The sequence below is a fragment of the Cryptomeria japonica genome, chromosome 3, assembly GCF_030272615.1.
Source record: "Cryptomeria japonica chromosome 3, Sugi_1.0, whole genome shotgun sequence".
Classification (NCBI taxonomy): Eukaryota; Viridiplantae; Streptophyta; class Pinopsida; order Cupressales; family Cupressaceae; genus Cryptomeria; species Cryptomeria japonica.
In genome coordinates, this window is record NC_081407.1 from 897,647,981 (window position 1) to 897,666,606 (window position 18,626).

Here is an 18,626-nt window from a genome sequence, read left to right on the forward strand (position 1 = left end):
CGACGTTTACCCCTCCACAGTCCCCTCTCGCTATGGGCAATGATTCTTCTCCAACAATTTTATTTGATAAGATATAGTCTCTTGAGGAGAACCTGAGGAATTTTGAAATATTTTTAAATCAAGAGAATTTCCTTCCTGAAGCTCCCTCTATCATTAGTAATCTGAGGTAAGTGCTTATTTCAGATTATAGGGGATTGGATGTGCTAAGGGAATTATCTGTGATTCTTAAATCTCATGTTCCTCTCATTGATGCTAACCTCTAGGAAAATCAGTCTAATACCATCGTTCCTCAAGTTGGTGGCACTATTCCTAGAGTTTCAGTTCACATGGTGCATACTAGATCTATGGTTAACCTTTTTACTAGTGGTACTATCTCAAGTATCAATGTCTCTTAGACCCACTTGGGATACACCAGCATGGTTGTTAGCTCTCTTTCATCACTTCTACTACTCATGCTACTTTTTCTAGCATTGGTGTGGATATTGGTACTAGCTCTGGTGTTGGCACTAGTTCTAGTGTTGGTACTAGTGGTGGTTCTAGTCCTCGTGTCTCTATTGCTATACATAGTCCACCTCCACCTAATAATCCTATCTTAAATACAATTCTGTAGAACATGGGATAGTTGCAACAACAACTCACCCACCTTGAAATTGTTGCTAGCCATTATTCACTCCCACGATACTATTGCCACAATTCATTTACATTGAAATTCTTAAACACTAGCCTTCCCTAGGGGGCTTAGACATTGAAGTTTTATTGGTATAATAGAGATAGATATTTGTGCTTGCATATAGATTATTTTCTTACCTTGTGCATTAACTGTCATAATCTAGATTATATTTTAGTGAAATTATTCTCTTGGTGTCTTAAGGGGATTGCATTAGAATGAAAATTCTTTATTAAATTATTCTATTCCAATATTTGATCAATTAATGGATGCATTTCTCAAATAGTTCTAAAACAACATTGGCAACAAGGTCATCATCGTTGACCTTGTTCACTCTAAACAAAGGCCAAAAGAGAAAATCACTAACTTTATCTCGTGATACCAATCTATATTGAAAAAAGTACCCTTTCCCTTGCTAAATGGTGATCTCCAAAAAATATTTATTGGAAATTTGTAGCCAACATTAAGCGAAAAACTTTCACTAATTAGATATATAAACTTTACTAATCTCTATTTTTCACTCATTAATTATTAGCATATGCTAACTCAATTAAGAGATTCTACTTTGAACTCTCGTGTTGATGCCTTCAAAGGTGTATCTTCCTTAGGTGGGTTTAGAAAGAACAAATGTGTGGCAAATGTGATCACTATTCCTTAAACAACTAAGAAAAATATGTAGAAGCCTCAAAAAAATTAGGTATCAACCAAGTTATATGATTCCTATTTAAGTATATTACAAAAACTATTGAAAGATAATCTAGTGGCCCTCCCTAAGATTAGACCACTTCCTAACAATAGACCATATCCTCACTGAGATGATGGTTCAAAGTTTTGTTCGTATCATCGTGTGTCTAGCCATGGCATTGAGAGTTGTACACATCTACACCATATCATCTAGGACCATATAGATAGTGATATAATTCAGGTTAGTGATAGAAAGCAAAAATATAATAAATCTTTTTATAAGGCAAATAGTGAGCTTCAAATCTACACCAATTTGTTTTTGTTGCATTCATCTAATTTCATCTTTGCATCGTTTGATCTTATATATCAAAAGATGGTCGTTATGTGATTATGGTCACTATCACTCTAATCTCACCCCTGAGCTAGAGGGAAAATATTCTAATATGTCTTTCTCACCTCTATATGCTTCATATTGTGGGAAGCCCACTCCTCTCTACATTCCAGTGAAGATAAATAGTAAAATTGTAATAGGTGTTATGGTTGACCCTTCATGTAGAGTCGATGTTGTTATAGAAGAGGCTTTATTCATTAATGGAATTCAACGAGAAAGATATGATGAGTGTTGTGATACTATCCAAATGTATGATGTACTATCTATTCCACCTTTGGGGTGCACAACGTTGATGGTCCTTGTGGTAACCAAGTAGTATCTAGCATGTTTTTTGTTATCCCTAAGTCAAATATATTTTATGTAAAGCTATGTATTCTCTAGATAGTTTCTATAAATGGGTCCCCTTAGTGGTACACAAACATTTAAATTTTCGCCACGAGGGTATAGTGCATGTTGTCCAGGATACTAGATATTAGTCATTGGTGGCCCATGGGGTTTTTTCACTTGATCATTTTTGGCTTGCTCTGGTTGGGCCTATGCTTCCTCATGGTAATCTACTATATAAGGTATATTGTAAATACAAGATAAGGTTGTTATCATCTAAATTAATCTAGCCTACTATATATTTGGCTCTTCTTACATCTGTCTCTACTCCTCCATCATTATTTTCCCTTGTATTAAAGGGTGTTGTGTCTTCTACCCCTTATTCATCAGGGGCTAAGGATAGACACATTCCTTAGGGTAGACCTCCTTGATTGTTGAGGAATATGAAACCTTCAATGGTATCTTCTATTCCTACAATTGTACCTATCCCAGACAAGGGAAAGGCATTTGCTCTACCAAAATATAAGGCCCACCCTTCGTTCCATCTGTCAATTGTATATGATATGACTCATTATAATCGGTATGGTAAGGGAAAGTGTTTACTTTGTGCTCATCCTTGACCTCTAGATCCTATATCTCAATCTCCAGCATTGCCACTATTCCTCTAACTACTCCTAGAGAGAAACAAGGAAGGGTGTTTGCGGTAGAACCTGTAGTGCCTACTACAATGGCACCTCCTACCTTATTAGTTAGTCCTTCTTCTATGTCCAATGGTAGTAATGGCATCTCTTATGTAGTAGGATGCTACTAGACATTCTCATACTTCCCCTCCTAGTCCTCATCTATGCCAAAATCAACTTGTGCATGAGTGTAAGTATCATCGATTAGTGATGGTGCGTGAACATGAGGCCACTTTTTTGGGATAAATGTCAATCATCGGCATCTACTTCTTCTCCCACTATGTCCATTCCTTCTTCTACTCATGTTTCTCCTGGTGCTAACTTTGCATTTTCATCCAATTTTGCTCTATCCTTTGTGTTGCTTCTCACTACCTCGGGGACTTTAAATGATCCTCACCCTAAATGGGTGGAGGTCTTCATTGCTCTATCATTGGAACTATTTCTTATCACCTCACTTTTAGATAAGCCTCTATTTTCCCAACCAATTGGCATGTTGCATACATAGGTTGTATCTAATACATCATTGTCTATTTCTCCTACTTTGCATCCACATCTTCGTCACAAATTTCTCAAGGTCCTCAAACCTACTACAATTGATGTAAGGATTTCACCTCTGTAGTATCCTAAGTGAAAGTTTGAGTAGGGGCCTATTCTAGAGTTTCATCATCAAAAGTAAATTTTGGAAGCTTCTTTATCTTCTTCTATTCTTGTAGTGGAGGAGGCCTCACCTTCTTTTGAGCTTGCCACCACCCCTCTTTTAGAGGCTAGTGGTGTAGTTCTTGTCTTGCCGCCTCAGGCCAATTCACCCACCTCTTCGTTAGAGAGGCACATGTTTGACTCTTTATTGGACATTCTAAAATTGCCTACAATTTTTACATGGTCACTCACTCTTACCTCTCAGAATATTTTGGATGAGAATGTTGAGGTTGCATCATCTTTGGATTTCACTACTAGTGAGGCATCTAGTATCGATCACCCTAGTGATTGCCCTTAACAAGCTTGTCCTCCCTCCCTGTATAATCAAGATTGGGAGGATGATGATCTTTTGAGGGGATTTCTAGGATAATACCCTCCTTATCTATATATTATCTCATCCCTATATGTGTTCCCCCATTCTTGTCTTTATATATTTTTTCCTCCTGAAGGACCCAAGTTACTCTATAGGTACTTGAATATAGGGGCGATATTTGTCTTCATATGTTTGTTCTCTCCTCGAGGATCCAAGTTATTTTGTAGGTGCCTAGAAATAGAGGATTATTTATCATTCCCTTCTTCTATGTGTATCATCTTTTATTCTATTTATCATATCTTGAATTTTTACATTCAGGGACGATGCAAAGTGTTGGGGACATTTCGGCTCTTTTCCATGTCGACCCAAATTTTTTTTTTACCTTTCTCTTCATGTAACTTTCTTAAAATTAAAAAAAATTGGTACCATGATGAGTAACTTATATGCAAATATACACATTATCTAATTTTACTAATATGAGTTTTTTTGATGTTGAATAATAAAATCCCCTTCTCTTTTTTGTACTTTTGTTGATGTTGTGAGTATCATGTGTCATTTGTTGCAAGGTGGCATTCCATGGAGATATATCGCTATGTTGACATGACACAACAGCTCTTCTCCTTAGAATGACTTGTATTTCCTCAGTGTAATGTGTATCATTCTAAGCGGGGGCTATCTTCATATTATCACTAACATGTTCATCATAATCTCTTAATAAATTTTATCTGGTTGCCTTTGTGGGGGCCAAACCACTACAACTAATTTAATCATTTATGTCTTATGTGGATGTCATATAACATGGTTTGTAGTAGTCACATGTTGTCCTATCATATGGCTATCTAGCATAATACAAATTTCTACCCATTCCAGCACCATCTAATAATCTTTTATCTCAATGATCACTATCTTGCAATCTATGATTGATCATAAATTATTTTTTGTATCCAAAATTTTTCATTTCATATGACATGTTTGTCTACAACTAACATGTTCATGATGATATAGCTTAGAAATATCTCATGAACTTTCAAGTCTCTTCCCTAGGGTAACTCCACGTACATAGAGAATTTTTCTTCCTCTTCATATATAGCTATTGAGCTTAACCAGAACAGTACTCAAGCATAGGAGATGCTATCATTGCAGTTCATTCTTCCTTCTGAATTGTATTCTTGATTTCTATGTAGTCAGTGAGACTCCTTTTGTAATGAGCAGTGTGCTCTAGGATGTTGGTCTTCCTGCAAGTGCAAGCCCCTCAATTTGTAATCACATACTTACTACTGAAGTATTATCTGACTATGGGTAGGCTTCCCACCATGGTTTTTCCCTTTACCAAGTTTTTCGCATACAAATCTTGGTGTCATGTGGATGGTATCTATTCTCTAATTGTTGCTTGTGTTTAATTGGTTTGTGCATTCTGATATTGATCTTATGTGTTTCGGTATTAAGGTTTTGATTGCTTAAGGTTTCAGTAATCTGGTGGCAACTGATTCACACCCCCCCCTCTCTGTTGTCTTCTAATTATTTGAACTGTCTAATAATTGGTATCAAAGCTCTGTTTCTCTCTACAGAAGCTTAACCATGTAAGGAAGATCCTATGGCAACTAACAGTTCAAGCTCATCTAGTTCATCTGCTATTGTCTTTCGAAGAGAAATTCCAAGGCTTGATCGAACAAATTACAAAGTATGGAAGATTCAAAAGGTGCTTATTTGAGATGTCTTGGTAAGGAATTTGGAAGATCATAGAGAATGGTGTTACCCCTTTTAATCCAGCATCTGGCAATCCTCCTCTGACAAACCTGGATAAGGAGCTTCAGAATGATTGTAGAGCTAGAGAAGCCCTCTTGTGTGCACTTTCTGATCAGTAAATAATGGGATTGACTGACAAATCATCAGCAAAAGATATATGGGACAAGTTGGAGACTCTTAATGAAGGTTACCCTACTGTTAAAAATACTAAACTTGATGGTTACCAGGTGAGATATGAAAATTTGAAGATGGAAGACGATGAAAGGATTATTGCATTCATGGAAAGGGTAAATGAAATTGTCATGGGAATTCAATGTTGTGGTGGATCTCTGAGTGAAGATGAAATAGTTTCTAAATTTCTGAGAGCTTTACCATCAGCTTATAAGATGAAGGCTACTACAATTAATGAATTGAGAACAATGGCTAATACTTAAGTCAATAGGGATACCTTGGTTGGAAAATTATCTTCTTTCATGCATTTACATCATCAACCGACAAGCAAGATTGGAAAGCTTTGTATGGGAAGGAATTGGATGATATGAAGAGAGAAGATGAAGAATTTGAGCAACTTCAAGCCCTATTTTCTAGAAGAGTACCTAAAGGACCGGTAGGAAGTAAGTATGAAGGAAAATCACCTTCTAAATGTTTTGCATGTAATAAGATAGGTCATTTTGCATCTAGATGTCCTGAAAGGAATTCAAGATTTTAAGAAAGAGCTAGAAGATCTTTTAAGCCTAACCCTGGATATCAGAATAACCATAAATATAGGAAAAACTGAGATAAATCATGTTATTTTGCAGAAGAAGAAGGTGTGACTGATTATGATGATGAACCGGCACAAGAATCTGCTAGTGGTTCTGGCAATGGAAAGGAATGGGTGTTCTTGGCTATCAAGGAATATGATCCGGCACTGGACGAGAATGTACTTGAAGAGAAGGCACTTGCTACTAAAATTGAAGATAAGGATGAATGGGTAATTGATAGTGGATGTTCACATTTTTGGCATTGAGTTGTCATTGATGTCAACCGGTATTGCAGGCTACTGGTATGAAGAAGATTGAACCAGCATAAGGAAGATTAACATGAAGGCTTCTCAATAGGTATGGTGGAAGACAAGTAGTTATTGAGACTTTCGGTGACTTCACCGGTATGAGGTGAGATGCATGTGTGTGTTAGCATGTCGAGTGATAACCAGTAGAGTATAAACCAGCTTGAAGGATGGTTGCTTGTTTGTGATAAAGAGCTAGAATGTTAAAATGATCACAAACCACCGGAGGTGAGATGTGCTACCAATGTAGTGTGCACTACTAGTTAGAAAAAAGAGAAGGTCTCACCGATAAGGGCTTGTGCCAGTATGAGTTTTTTGAATTTTCAAGTGTAAACAGACCTTGTTTTGGTGAGCTGAGTGTATCACTGATGTGATGCCATGTGGAGATGAGGTAGCAAGCATGCAGAGGTCAGTGAAGTTTCCATTGACATGGTTGTTGAAACAGCTAGTCGACATTAATGAAACAACCACAAATCACGGGATGATAATAGATTGATGCAGCTCGAGGAAGAAAGAGTGACAGATAAAGATAAAGGAGTTGTTCATGCCTGGATCAAAGCAAAGAAATCTAACTACAAGAGGACCTCGAAAAGGAAACAGTTAGGTCATAAATAAGTCGACAAATTTCAAGGCTGAGGATCATGGTCGGGATTGCTATCTTTAGAAAATATGAATTGGATAATGGTAAATGTGTACAGATGCATTCCTCAAGTACAGATGATCGATCCAAGGCAAATTGGATCGGATCTGATGCAAATTTGGTTAGGTGAAGGAAACCCTAACCGCTCTTAGTTTGAATTGATTCTTGGTAGAAAAGCTCAAGTTTAAAGATGATGACTTGAGACTGTAATTGTTGCTGCTACAAAGCGAAGGGAAGCGTGAAATCGTTGTCTGAGAGTCGAAGAGATAAACACTTGAAGTGTTTATGAGTGAAGACTAGACCGGTAAGGAGAAGCAGGATAAACCGGTGTAAGGAACAAACAGGTGGAGTGAGCATAGAACACAGTGGTGACAAGCTAGCAAAAGTTGTACCTGATAAAGAGTGATCAAGTGTGAGTTGAAGAGTGAAGACATTGTGAGAGGGGACTTAGAAAATTTATCAGCAGAGAAAAGTTGCAGAGTGAGTGGAGAGAATACAGATTGGTAAGGTTGAAACCGGTAGAGCAAAATATTGTAAAGTTGCAAAACTTCATTTGCAATAGTGATTTAATTTGTATAACTGAGTTTTATATTATTTTCACTAAGTTGGAGCTTAGTCCAGGGCTTGCATCTCCTTTAGGTTGTAGCCTATAAATTGATCAGGGGTTGGTGCCATACAATTATAATCAGATCTTCTACATTGTGAGGTTGGATTGGAGCAGAAGATTTCCAGCAGCTATTCTCACCAAGGTTTTTCCCACATTGGGTTTTCCTCATATATCTGGTGTTGTGTGATGCATTCTTGTGCATGTGGTATGTTAATGTTTTAGCAAGTCCTTTCACACACCTTGTTTGTATTGTTTGAGCTACCGATTAGAACTCAGTTTGTTTTATATATTATCAGTATCTCCCTGTTGAAGAAAAAGTGTTTAAATCACTAATTCACCCCCTCTCAGTGATCCATTGTGTCCAACAATTTGGTATCAGAGCCTAGGTACCTTGTTTTGTCAAAATCATTCTCTAGCTTGGGTGGATCCTGTCAAGTGTTCACTATGGAAAGAAATGAATCCTCCTCCTCAAAAACCCCTATGTTTGATGGTGTCAACTATGCATTTTGGAGTAGAAGAATGGAAACCTATTTGTCCTCTCTAGGTTGTGATGTATGGATGTCGGTTGTGAATGTGTATGCAGTCCCTAATAATCCCTCTGCTGATCCAGATGCTAAGAAGGAATATGAGAACAATGCTAAAGCTAAAAATGTCATTCTTAGTGGGCTATCTGATAATGAGTTTGTTACAGTTTGTTGGCATTTGCATGAAGATTGCATTAATGATATGTTATGTTGTCATTGATGTCAATTGAACCGGTATTGGTATTTATGATATTGTTGATATTGTTGTTGTTATTAATATTGCCTTGTAACCGGCAGGAAGAGCTTCAAGGAAGATGTTGTAAACCAGTATGTAAGTTTGTGAGTTGAATCCATAAACTAGTGTATAAGGTTAAACCCTTTCTATGTTTTGTAACTAGTAAACCCTACCAGTTGTTTTTGTTAAACCCTAACCAATCAAGTTTGTTGGTTTAAGATCTAATGATAGTGACATGTGTGATCATTGTATGAGGATAAGTTCAGATTGTTTTGGCATGTTTGTTTGATTGTCTAGGGAATGAGAAAAGTGGATTGCATCTAATGCATAGCGTGTGATGAGTTACAAAGTCTGATGAAGTGGTGATCATGGAGGGGTTGGAATTTTCTTGAAGAATGTGTATAGATTGCTATGTAAATCCAATGGTCACACTTGAACTAATTTGTTTGTAATCTCTATGAGAGAATTAGGTTTTTGTTGTGTTACCGACCTAATTGATTTATATTTAAGGTCTATGAAGTTGTTTGTAAATTTGTTGGCAAAGTGTTGGCAGAAATCAGTTCAGTGTGCAGTTGCCTAACCAGAGAATGGATCTACAGTTTGAGTAAAGGCATATTGAAGCTTAAAAGGATATGATCAAGCAAATGTAGTGTTATTCAGACAGATCAAGAAAACCTGTTGTTTTCTAACAATTATAGCAGAACTGAAATCCCCTAACTGGGTAAGCTCTAACAAGATTGGTTACTTCTTATATCCTCTAACAAGGTGGTCTATTAGCTTGGATTCTCAAATCCTCTATCAAGGTTACTCCTAACAGGGTATTTTCTTTTCATCAAGGCATTTTGTAAATCCTTTAACCAGGTGATTCCTAACAAGATCAGTTCTTAATAGGACTTATTATAAAAGCTTTAACAGGCTTGGCTCCTAACATGGCGAACTTCAGAAGAGTTCAGATAGCTATCTTGTGAATCTCATCTCACCGTGGTTTTTACCTATTTGGGTTTTCCACGTATAAGCATTTGTGTCATGTGGTGAATGTTTTTGTCGTTGTGATATTATTTGTTGATTTGATTGACTACTTAACTATTCTGATAAGGCATGATAACTGGAAGCATTGAGAGATGAAGTGTGTTGATATATGATTAAGGATTTTGATGTTTACAAGATTTTAGTTGTTTACTATTAAGTTGTTATAACAATTAACTGGTTGATGTTGAGTATTGATCTTGACAGTGAAAGTTTACTTTGTGAGTTTGAGTTTGAGATTGGGAAGTTTGTATCAGTTTTTTAGTTTACTGATTCACCCCCCCCCTCTCAATAATCTATCGGATACTTATTCTTTCATCATACTATCAAATTCATGCATTTCTCCTCTGCCAAAGAAACTTGGGATAAGTTGTAGAAGATATCTAAAGGTGATGCTAAAATCAAGGAAGCCAAATTACAAACATTGAGAGCATAGCTTGAAGGTTTGAAAATGAGAGATGAAGAGAAGATTGTTGACTATCTCCAAAGGATTGATGAAACAACAAACACCATTAGAGGACTTGGAGAAGAAATAAAAGATGAAGTGGTAGTGAAGAAAGTACTTAGATCTCTTACATCTAAGTATGACACAAAGGTCTTAGCAATAGAAGAAGCAAAAGATCTGAAAGTCTTTACAATGGATGAGTTGTATGGTTCCCTAACTACTTATGAGATGAGGACTATCGGTACTAATGTTGTGAAGAAAGATGATGCATTAAAAACATCAAGAAAAGGAAAAGAAGAATCTGCTCATGATGCAACCGGTGAAGACTTTGATGACATCATGGAAAACTTTGTCACAAGACTCAAGAAGGGTTCAGGAAAATACAAAGGAAAGTTGCCTTTGAAATGTTTCAACTGTGGAAAGATTGGACATTTTGCAGCTAAATGTCCTGATGGTGATAAAAATAAAGATGATCAATCAAGTGGTAGCAGTTCATATGGTAAGGATAGGAAGAAGAATGTCTATCGGCATAATAGAAGAGGCTACTAGAAGCAGAGCAGTCTTTACACACATGAAAATGAAACCACAAATGAGGAAAGTGTCTCAGATGATTGTTGCAGTGGAGATGAAGTCAGAGAAAACCTTTTCATGGCTTAAGAGGTTTTGATACCTAAAGAAGGAGAAGAGGAAGAGAAAGAAGGAGAAGCAGATCTTGGAGTAGAGCTCATTAGTGCCTTAGATGAGCTAAATAAAACAAAGAGAGATTTGAATATGGTCAAAAGGGTTGTAGCTGAAGAACAAGAGTTGTTGGAGCAATCTCTTCAAGAGTTCAAGAAAACTATTGCGAATCTAAAACTCTAACTAGAAGAAGCCAAAAGGATCTATGAAGTCACTAGCACTAGTCTAAGTGAAAAGGAGAAGGAGCATCAGAATCTAGAATCAGAAATAGTGAAACTCCGGAAGGAATTAGAGAAAACTTAGGAAGAAATAAAAGTGAGAAGAAAATATGAAGGCAGCACTGAAGCCCTGGACAAGATGTTGAGCAAGCAGAGGCAAGCTAAAGATACTGGTGGCTTAGGTTTTCAAGGTCAAAGTTCAAATAGAAAAGACACATCCGATAAGGAGATACAATTCACTTATTCAAATTATGGTGAAGAGAAGAAGACATTCACAGTAAACAAGGATACCGGCAAGAAGACATATGATGCTGCTGAAAACCGCCACACAAACCGGTATACTCAATCAATGAATCGGAGACCATACTCAATGTACCAACATGTAGATCCAAGGAGAAATGCATGTGTTGATCGTGAAGGATTCACAAGAGTTAGTAGCATGAAAGGAAGATCCCCAGTGAGGCATCTGTTTGCAGATTCAAGACAACTTAACCAGTATGTTCCAAATTTTCATGGTTATTGTCACCGGTGTAATAAGTTCGGTCATAGAATGATAGATTGTAGGAAAATGAATGTCAACCCTAGTTTTGAGAGTAGAAACTCATTGGTTGCATTACAAAGTACAAATGTCACATGTTATAATTGCAATGAGTTTGGTCACAAGAGCTATGAATGTAGGAGTAATATGTAAATGTCCTACAAGAATGCTTTGAGTATATCTTATTGTGCTAATGTGAAATGTAATAAGTGTCAAAATTTTGGTCACAAAGCAAGGTATTGCTAGCAGAGAAATGACAAGAAAAAGAAAATAGTATCCGATGAGAAGTTAGAAACAAAACCGGAACACAAAGTGATAGAAGAGAAACCGGTTTGGGTAGAGAAGAAGAAAAAAAAGACAGAGTCCAGCCTGATTGTGCAGACTGCTCTACATGCTAAAAGGAGGAATTTATGGGTAGTTGATAGTGGTTGCTCAAATCACTTGACCAAAGATAAGAAAAAGTTCATCAAGCTTGATGATTGGAATGGTGGTTCAGTCCAGTTTGGTGACAACTCCTCCATCAAGATCAAAGGTCGGGGTACACTGAATATTGATGGCAAGCTCAAGCCTCATGATGTGTACTATGTGGAAGGACTGAAGCATAACCTATTGAGTGTAAGTCAGATGTGTGACAAAGGGTACAAGTTTTTATTTGACTACCGGATGTCAAATAAGAAAGAAGAGTATCGGTCAGGTGGTAGAAGAAGAAAGGAGCATAGAGGGTAATGTCTACAATCTGAAGCAATGATATGAGTCCTAATGCGTGATGGGACAGGTTGATGAAAGTTGGTTGTGAAACTGGTGATTAGGCCATGTGAACTTTGATAATCTGGTTAAGATAAGAAAGAACCGGTGTGTGAGAAACATACCTCAAATCATAAAACAAGCAAGCACATTTTGTGATGAATGTGTGAGAGGTAAGAAAGCAAAGGTCAGTTTTAAAACAAAGGAATATAACAGCTCAAGACCTTTGGAGTTGATACATATAGACTTATGTGGGTCAAGAAGGACAAGAGAATTGGTCAGTGAAAGGTATTTCATCTTGTTTATAGATGATTACTCAAGAATGACTTGGGTAACCTTCCTGCATGATAAGTCACAAGCATTTGAGATATTCAATATTTTTAGGAAGATGGTAGAAAATGAAAGTGGATACCGGGTAAAATGCTTAAGATTAGACCGGGGTGGAGAAATTTCTTCCAATGAGTTTATTGACTATTGTGAGAGACATGGAATCCAAAGATAGTATTCAACTACAAGGACACCTCAGCAAAATGGGGTGGTAGAGAGGAAAAATAGGATAGTGAAGGAGATGATGTGGACAATATTGAATGAGGCCAACATACTGGATATATAATGGAAAGAAGCAGTTCATACTGCAATCTACACATTAAACTGGGTATAGTTAAGAGTGAATAGTAGACTGACTCCTTATGAGTTATGGAATGAAAGAAAATTATCACTCAAGCACTTCAGAGTGTTTGGAAGTAAGTGTTTCATCAAGAGAGATGCTGATGGATTAGGAAGTTTTGATTCCTGGAGTGATGAAGGAATCTTCTTAGGGTACTCAACCAATAGCAAAGCCTACAAATTCTATAATAGATTAAGAAAGGTGGATGAGAGTGTAAATGTGAGAATAGATGAAGACTCACATAGACAAAAATCTACACCGGTACCTTACATTGATGATTCAGATGTTGAATATGAAGAACAATCTGACAATGGACCAGTAGAAGATGCACCAAACAAGATCCCCAACTGGTATGTGTAGAAGAATCATCTAGAAGAACAAATTATAGGATATAGGAATGAAGGTGTTCAGACCAAAAGGAGATTAGCCCGGGAAAGTGAGCAGGTAAATTTTTGCCTCATGACTGAAGTAGAGCCCAAAACCTTTGATGATGCTATTAAAAGTGAGAAGTGGGTAGATGCCATGGATGAAGAGGAGACAAATTGAGAAAAATCAGACTTCGGAACTTGTTCCTAGACTAGTAGACAAGAATGTCATAGGTACCAAATGGGTCTACCAGAGCAAGATGAATGAAGAAGGTAAGATAGTCCAGCATAAAGCAAGGTTAGTTTACAAAGGGTATGCTCAAGTGGAAGGTATTGATTTTGAAGAAACCTTTGCACCGATTGCTAGGTTAGAGGCAATAAGAATGTTTTTTATCTTTCTCAGCCTATAAGGGATATAAAGTATATCAAATGGATGTAAAATCTTCTTTTCTTAAAAGTAATCTTGAAGAAGAGGTGTATATGGAACAACCAGAAGGGTACTTGTTGCATTAAGATGAGAGTTTTGTATGTTGGTTAAACAAAAGCCTTGTATGGTTTGAAACAGGCTCCCAGAGCATGGTATTCCTAGTTAGACAAATACTTGAAGGAGCAAGGATTTTGAAAAGAGAATACAGACAGCAACTTGTATGTCAAGGTAAATGGAGATCACATGATTATAGTTGTTGTATATGTGGATGATATTATCTTTGGCGGAGACAAGGACATCATGTGCAAAGAAATTGAGATGTCCATGTTGGGTGAGTTGTCCTATTTTCTTGGTTTGTAGATCTCATAGAAGGAGAAAGGAATTTTCATCTCCCAAACCAAGTATGCGAAAGACATACTAAAGAAATTTCAAGTGGACAACAAACCGGTAAGTACTCCCATGGTTACCGGTTGTAAGTTGAGAAAACTAGATGAGTCACCAGAAGTTGAGAAAACACTATATAGGTCTATGATTGGTACTCTATTATATTTAACAGCATCTAGACCAGATATTGTATAGGTTGTTTGCATGGTAGCAAGATTCCAAGTTGCTCCTAAATAGTCTCACTTAAATGTAGTCAGGAGAATCTTTAGGTATCTGCAAGGAACTATCAGTTATGGCCTATGGTATCCAAAGAAAGGTGACTTCTCTTTGCAGGCTTATACTGATGCAGATTGGGTAGGAATTATTGATGACCAAAAAAGTACAAGTGGAGGTGCTTTCTACTTAGGAGACCGGTTAGTATCAAGGCACAACAAGAAGCAAGATTTGGTGTCATTATCCACTGTTGAGGCAGAGTATATAGAAGCTTCTACATGTTGCTCACAAGTGCTATGAATGAAGTAGACATTGAAGGACATACAAGTGGAGATCTCGAATCCTATTCCAATCCAGTCTGATAACTAAAGTGCAATCAACATCTCCAAGAATCCATTAATGCACTCATGAATAAAACACATTGCAATTAAGTATCACTTCTTGAGGGAGAAGGTATCTGACAAGGAGGTCATAGTATAATATGTTCCAACTGGTGAGTAGATTGCTGACATATTTACCAAGCCACTTCATTTGGGCCCATTTGAGTACTTGAGACAAAAGATGGGAGTTATCCCACCATCTGGTAGCACTTAAATGCATAGGAGAATGCATGATTCAAGGGGAGTCAACCATTGTTACTATCTTATGACTCTTGAATCATGAAGCATGGACATGAGGGGAGATTGTGTCCTAACTGGATGTAGTCAAGAGAAAGATTATTGGTGATAGACTAAGGTTCCCTTTGCCATTATTATCAAAGGGGGAGAGAAACCGAAAAAGACAATGTTGACATCAATGCCAAAGGGGAAGATTGTTGGCATTAAGTCTTCATTGATGTCAACCGGTATTGTAGGCTACTAGTATGAAGAAGACTGAATCGGCATAAGGAAGATTAACATGAAGGCTATTCAATGGGTATGGTGGAAGATAAGTAGTTATTGATACTTTCTGTATATGATGAAAATGGATAGCAATAAACAACAATATTGAAAGACTAACATGGATTCAACCACCAAACCCTAGCCTAACAATGAACAAAGATCCACCATAACATATGAAGATAACCTAAGACAATGCAAAATAACTCAAAATCACAAAGATTATACCATCACATGTCCACTAGGGTTTTGATCTCCATTCTTCCTATCTCCATTGATCTTGTTTGATATGCTTGCTCTCAGATTTTTATGTGCACAAGAGCTCAATAAAGAACGGAATGTGGTTGCAAGTAGAATTGTAGTGTAGCCAAGTACTCCAAAATTAGTCATTAGGGTTTGTCAATGAAGAAAGCATCTCCTTAAATAGAAGACACAATAGAAATGGAGGGTTAAGATTGAGAGGTGTAAAAAGAGAGGTCGGCTAGGATTAGAGGGTAGGTATAAGAAATACCAAAATAATGAAAGAGGTAGGTAGTGTAGGAAATAAGAGATGAATGACATGTGTCATGTGTAGAAAAAGATAATGAATTAATTAAATAAATAAAGATTTATTTAATTAATAGAAGAAGTAGGACAATTAAATAAATAAAATATTTATTTAATTTAGGAAAGGGATAATTTAAATAAATAAATGTATTTATTTAAATGAGAAATAAGGCTAGAAGAGGATAAATGAATTAATTAAATAAATAAAGATTTATTTAATTAATAGAAGAATTAGGCTTAGATAATTAAATAAATAAAATATTTATTTAATTAGACATGACAGTTTTGGGTGTCTACATTTTGCCCCTCTTTGAGACAATGCGGCTTGTCGCGTTGTTTCAAAGAAGATAAGATGAACTGATACAGAGTTGCCCCAGGATGGGAATGATATGCCCCCTCGAGAGATTGGATGAAAAAGTCTGGAAAGATTGCAGACAATCTCTCGATAAGAAAGATGGGATAGAATGGACTGATTGGATAAAGTGACAAAGTCACGGGATGAGGAAGACTGACTCGGGAAATGAGGGCGAGGGCTAGGGTAGGCTATAAGATAGACCACGGGAAAAAGACATCCTCATTGTCATCCACACCCATAGAAGATCACAGTGCAGAGCGAGAAAAGAGCAGCAGCAGTCAGCAGCGATGGCATTCGTTCATAGATTCGACCGTGTCCGCCGATTCCAGCGACCAGCCGATGCAGGAGAGCCGGTAAGTACCCGAAAACCTCCTCGTACTTTCACGCATTTCAAGTTTTGTCATTAATGCATGCTAGGTAGCAATAAATGCGCTAGGAATAGGATAGTTAAAAAAATGCAAAAACGCGCAACCGCGTCTGTGTCAGTGCCAGGCGCGTCTGTGTCCAACAGGCGCATCTGTGTCGGGTCCAGGCGCGTCTGTGCCTGGAACCGCGTTTGTGTTGATTGCGGACGCGTTTGTGAAATGCAGAAGCGTCTGTGCTTTTTAGGAGCGTTTATGTCATGCAGGGACGTCTGTGTTCCCTGGCCGCGTTTGTGTCTGGCATAGGCACGTTTGTGTTCAGAAAACGCGTCTGTGTTGCAGAGGCACGTTTATGCAGTCTATAAGCACGTTTAGGAGTTAAAAGCGCGTTTGTGTTGTAAAAGTGCGTTTATGTTTAAATGCATGGTTTTAGTCCTTTAGGTCAAATCGACAGTTCTGTGATGAACATACGCTGTCGATTGGATAAGCTGCTGAGAGGATACACTCAAGCAGGTCCTCTAGGAAGATTAGGATAGATTAAGGCACTTTGTGATGAACAGGGAGCACCAGGATAGGCAGCACTTTGTGATGAACAGGGAGTGCGAATGTGAGTGACACATTGTGATGAACAGGGAATGTCACACACGTAGTACTTTGTGATGAACAGGGAGCACTACTAGGATAGATAGCAACACTTTGTGATGAACAGTGAGTGTCACTAGGGTAGATAACCATATGCATTTAGGTAGCAAGTAGCATTTTGTGATAAACAGTGAATGCCACGATAACTGACAAGATTGATTGTGTGACTGCAGGAGTATTTGCCGATGTTGGAGTCACGGGAGAGATTCCCGTCGACTCAGAGACTGCGACCAGAGTTGTCTATCCAGGACATGATTTCCGTTGAGGAGATGGGCCTCACACATATGCTCTATGTGCCCGAGTTTCGGGCAAACATGGGGTTGCTGATTGCGTTGGCCGAGAGATGGCACTCAGAGACATGCACGTTTCACCTACCGATGGGTGAGATGACAGTGACACTGGAGGATGTATACCGGATATTACATGTTCCCATTGATGGAGAGTTGATCCCCTACGACCGTGACGGTGACAGGGAGGCCTTGAGACGGGTCTTTCAGGATCCTGAGTTGGAAATGAGAGCAGGGCATGTAGCCTGGGACACCATGACTGCCACAGGATTAGCATTGCCGGCAGTTGTTGGGGGAGTTATCAGTGGATACTTGTGTCCAGACAGGGCCACACGAGGATTGGCAGTGGGCTGGGGAGGGGCCTTGGAGACGCTGATGGCAGAGCACACTAGGTATGCATGGGGGCCATGTGTCCTAGCACATTTGTACTATGAGCTGCATCAGTTTGTATACCATGGATCAGTGGGTTTGGGCTGCGGTGTGACTCTCTTGCAGGTGTGGGCCTATGAGCACCTTCCCATCACACGGCCTATTCATTTCAGAGGCAGAGGACAGGGACAGAGTTTTGTGCACCTATATGCGATGATTACATCCCAGCCTCGGATTGGGAGACTGGAGCACTGGAGGAGAGTCATTGACGATATTGACATGGTGATCTGGAGGCCGTACCTGGGGTGCGAGGAGTGGGGGGACGATGCACTGGAGCTGCCCTACACCTTCCGGAGCAGGTACCTGATTGGGCGGACGCCCTATATATTAGAGAGACAGCTGGTGGACAGGGTATGCAGGCAGTATGGCAGGATTCAGAGGATGCCGCGAGGCTCGGGCATGTATGCCCGTACAGTCAGAGATCAGGTGCAGTTTGGCCCACTGCTATCATATGATCAGGCAGTGATGCAGCTAGCGGAGATGATGCCGATGCCATGGGACATGTGGCCAGAGGTAGATGATGCAGGGATGGACGCAGAGTACTCTGCGTACTGGGCAGAGCATCCATTTCCTAGGTTGACAGATCCAGCAGAGCCAGTGGATGGAGAGGGTGGAGGAGATGATGATGATGGAGGAGGGGATGCAGGTAGGGGCCGGCGGAGGCGGAGGGGAGTGGTGGGAGAGAGACGGGTAGCACCTCGGAGGGAGGGAGGTCAGGAGAGAGCAGCTCCAGTGGTGAGAGGACGGGGTGGACTGCCCCTACAGGTGCCAGCAGCACAGGGTCCCAGAGAGGGACAGAGACAGGTGCAGCCAGAGGGACAGAGACAGGTACAGCCACAGGTACCTATACAGGCACAGGGACAGGTG